The following is a 4,546-nucleotide window of genomic DNA, read 5'->3' on the forward strand; positions in this document are numbered from 1 at the left end:
TGAGGTAGACGCCATGCCTCTCCTCTCTGAGACGGAAGCAGGTTAAGAATCTTCCTGGTAAGCCACCACCTCGTGGTGCTACACACATTATTAGAAATGGGTTAATCAAGATGTGAGAGTTAGCCAATAAGAAGCTGGAACTAATGGGCCAGACAGTGTTTAAAAGAATACAATTTGTGTGTTGTTATTTCAGGTATAAAGCTAGCCGTGCGGGAGCTGGGCAGGAACGCAGCCCGCCGCTCCTATCAACACAAGTCCCAGGGTTACAGCCATGAGTCGTCTCCCCCGCACCAGCACCAAACAACAGTTTTTGAAGCCATATATTCTAATACAACCTAACCCAAAGATGTATTAGCTTGATACTGAGGAATGATGGAGGGGAGATACTGGAAGTTTCTGGGGAGCTACAGAAATGGCGCAGTCCTGCATGTACTTGCTGCCCAAGCTTGAGGAGTTGATTTGAACCCCTAACAGTCATATAACAAGCCAGACAAGGCTGCATGTGCCTATAACCCCAGTGCTGGGGGGCGGGGGAGGGATGCGTGGATCCCAGGAGCTGAGGTTCAGAGAGAGACCCTGTCTCAAAGCAGTAGACAGCAAGTGATAGACAAGGATGCCCGGCATCCTCCAGTCCCCACCTGTGCACACGCCGGCACACCCACACGCATGGAACATGCGTCCCCTTGTGTGTCATGATGAAGCCATTATGTTTCTAGAATGAAAAACGTTCCGTGCACTGCAGGAGCGCTGTGCCGCATGGCATGACAGCAAGGTGTGCGTGTGTGCTCAGAGCCAGGGCTGCCGTGAAGCCACGTGGTGAGACATGGCTTAATGCTGCCAGAAACACCTTGCATTCACGACAGATTTGATTTTGAATTAATTTTTGTCGCAATGCGTTCAGAAGCCTTTTATTGTTGCCAAAATCCTTGCAACCCTCACATTCTGTTATGTAACTCCATGTGGGAGTGACAGCCTGTGAAGCTGTGCTGGAAGAGAGAAGCAACTCCTGCAGGTCATCCTCTGCCTGCCACACGAGTGTGTGAGCCTACGTGTACATACACAAACACTATACACACACACAGACACACACACACACAGAGACACACACACAGGCACATACACACAGATACACACACACAGACACAAAGAGACACATACACAGATACACAAACACACACAGACACACAGAGACACACAGAAGCACACACACAGAAACACACAAACACACACATTTTACATTGCAAAAAAGTTAGACAGCCGGGCGGTGGTGGCGCACGCCTTTAATCCCAGCACTCGGGAGGCAGAGGCAGGCGGATCTCTGTGAGTTCGAGACCAGCCTGGTCTACAGAGCTAGTTCCAGGACAGGCTCCAAAGCCACAGAGAAACCCTGTCTCGAAAAAAAAAAACAAAAACAAAAACAAAAAAAAGTTAGTGCTGGTGTACACTTTCAATCAATTCCAGTACTCGGGAGGCAGAAGCAGGCAGATCTCTTAGTTCAAGGCCAGTCTGGTTTACAGAGCGAGTTCCAGGACAGCCAGAACTACACAAAAACTCTGTTTTGAAAAACCAAAAAGAAAAAGAAAAAAAAATCAGGAAACAGGTGTCCTGTCAGGTGTGGAGGGGACTGGGCCTTGGGAAGCTCTCTTACGTCTTTCAGGCTCAGTTGTTGGCTCAAGGTGGGGCTGAGCAGGTGATCTGAGTTGCACAGGGATGATGAGATGAGTGGAAGCTAAGCCAGGACTCGGGTCAGGAATGCCTGGGGGGCATCCTGCTGAGGGTAGGTCTGGTTGCCTGGCTGCAGCCTCAGGACCACGGTGGTGATGGGGAGAGTTCTGACTCTCTTGCTGACCTCACTTCCCCCTGTAAAGTGAGGAGAAGAGCAGAACCCAGAAGCCATCCCCAGGCGCTGGCGCTACCACCCGCTAGGCCCCTTCCATCACATGTGGCTTGTAAGAATCCTTTGCCATGAGTTAGCCATTGCTAAGCTGATCTCAGAAGGAGCTCTTACCTCCCTGGGCCCAGTGTTCACGGCCAGGCACTCACGGACACAGAGACACAGTGACAATCTGACCAGGCCCCACCCTGAGTGATGTCCATGACAGTCAGACACACACAAACCTTTCTTCCTGCTCCTCCCCTACTTCACATAGACAGTGTCACCCAGAGGGGACAGGACCGGTCAAAGGAGGTAAGAGATGGGGGCCCAGGACCCAGCCAGGACTTCCTTAGAGAGCTGGCATCTGAAGTGATACACGTTCTTAATAAAATCTGGCTAAAGAGAATCAGAACTAATGGAAGTGAAAGCATCAGGACCTATATCCACCTGACCTCTTCCATCTGTTGTGTCTACCCAGCCCCTCGTGTGTGTGTGTGTGTGTGTGTGTGTGTGTGTGTGTGTGTGTGTTTGTTTCTGTCTTGTATAACCTCGCTGGCCTGGAAGCCCTGAAGTAGCTGAGGTGACCTTGAATTCCTGAGCCTCCTGCCTCTACCTCTACCTCCCAAGTATTGAATTACACATGGGTGACATCAAGACAGATTCTGTCTTTTTATTTGAAAAGCAACCTCTCAATGATAAACTCCTAGCTCCATCCCTGGTTACACGGATGAATGGAGTGTGTTCTGGGCAAAAGGAACAGCACATGCCCAGGCCTGGGGACAGGACTGCAGGGATGTGGCAGGGCTTCATCCAGGACTTGTCTCTTCTCTCTCTCTCTCTCTCTCTCTCTCTCTCTCTCTCTCTCTCTCTCTCTCTCCCCGGAACCACAAACTCCAGCTATCCTCAGTGTGCCCCTGCACACTCCCGTGCCTTTGTCTACACTGGTCCCTCATCTAACACACTCGCTCCCTACTTCACTAATAACCCACCTGTCAAGGCTCAGCTGTTTCCCATCTGCTCCAGAGAGACCCTCACTCCACATATGCGTGTGCGCATGTGCATACATGTGTACATACACAAACACACACACCCTCACCTGGATTCCTTATATAACAGTTGCTGTCAACAGAGGTCATTATGGCCAGCTTCTCCTATGTGAGGCTACCAGATCTGTCTGATTTTCACAATGCAGCTTCTGGCCTCAGCTCACACAGGGCAGCATAAGAACTCACAGTCGGGTCGGGGAGGGATGACTCAGTAGCTAAGAGCACTGGCTGCTCTTCCAAGGACCAGGGTTCAATTCCCAGCACCCACATGGAACTGTAGATAATTCCAGCTCCAGGAGTTCCCAAGACCTTCATACAGATACACATGCAGGCAAAACACCAATACACATAAAATAAAAATAAACAATTCAAAACAAAACTCACAGCCTTTTCAGGCAGCCTATCTTTGTTGTTGTTCAAGACAGGGTTTCTCTGTAGCTTTGGAGCCTGTCCTGGAACTAGCTCTTGTAGACCAGGCTTGCCTTGAACTCACAGAGATCCGCCTGCCTCTGCCTCCCCAGTGCTGGGATTAAAGGCCTGCACCACCACCGCTTGGCCCCAGGCGGCCTATTTTGATGTCAACAGCAATCCCCCACCCCCCCACTTCTCCCTGCTCCTAATGTGAACCTGCCTGTCTCCTCTGGGATCTGGTCCAAGTCCTTCCCACCCGGCTGCATCTGAAGGCTGTCCTCTCTTGCTTCCTCTTGTGACATCCTGGAGCTCAGGGCCAATCCAGGCAATTGGAATTGTCCTCCTGTCCCTTGCCTTTGTAAAGGGACAGCTCTAATCTAATGGTAGCCACGTGTTATGATGAGTCACAGTTAAGAGCATCTGGGGCCCAGGGATGGTGGCCCGTTAACTCTTAATGGGCCAGGACTCTCTGCTAGATCTTGTAGGCTTCCTCGGAGTCTGCAAAGCCACCCCAGGTCTGGGTGCATAGTGGGCATCTGGGGACTGACCCTTCCCTCTAAGAGTGACAGGGTAGGAGACCGAAGGGAGAAGGGACTGAGTATGAGCTCTGGAGTTAGGAGGGCTGAGTTGCAGTTCCTGCTTGCCACTTATTGGAGTGGCTCAACACAGGTCACATGGACTCGACTGGCCCAGTTGCCACATCTGGACAATGGCAATTGTAGGGATTGTTTGAGAGGACGAGTGTGAAGCTGCCTGCTAGAGGTGAGCGCTAACCCGCAGAATTTCCTGCCTTCTGGTCTCTGGCAAAACACTGCCCCCCCCCGCCCCCCGCGTATCCCCTCCCCTCCCGTTGGACAAGTGGTTAGAATGAATGAATGTTCACGCCTGACTGCAGAAGCTAGACTTTCTCTGCTCAGATAGCTGGGCAATGCGGCTGGACCGCGAGAGCTCAGGTGCGGGGCGTGCGGGGACCGGGAGCTGTGGCCTAGGGGAGGCTGAGAAGAGGCGGAGAATGTTCCCGGCCCCACGGGTGGAGGCGCCCGCAGTTTGTTGTCTGCGCCACAGCTCTGAAGCCCCGGCCGCGCCGACCTTGAGCGCCAGAGTCTCACCTGGGGTTGGAGGGATGGGAGGGTGGAGAGGGCGGGCGCTGCGCAGCCAGGGCGCGGCCATGGCCCCACAGCGCCGGTGGGCAGCCCGAGACCGGCCCGGCCCC

General features: G+C 52.6%; 1 protein-coding gene across 1 annotated transcript in view; it reads left to right on the plus strand.

The window, feature by feature from the left end:
• The first annotated feature begins 4,013 nt into the window (after nt 1-4,013).
• The window catches only part of Ttc39a (tetratricopeptide repeat domain 39A), a 43,459-nt gene continuing 42,926 nt past the window's right edge, over nt 4,014-4,546 (plus strand). Inside the window, exon 1 of the mRNA XM_026782081.1 lies at nt 4,014-4,095. The gene's annotated coding sequence lies outside the window, so the exon portion shown is untranslated. The remainder of the gene's footprint in view (nt 4,096-4,546) is intronic.

This window comes from Microtus ochrogaster, chromosome 10, assembly GCF_000317375.1.
Source record: "Microtus ochrogaster isolate Prairie Vole_2 chromosome 10, MicOch1.0, whole genome shotgun sequence".
NCBI lineage: Eukaryota > Metazoa > Chordata > Mammalia > Rodentia > Cricetidae > Microtus > Microtus ochrogaster.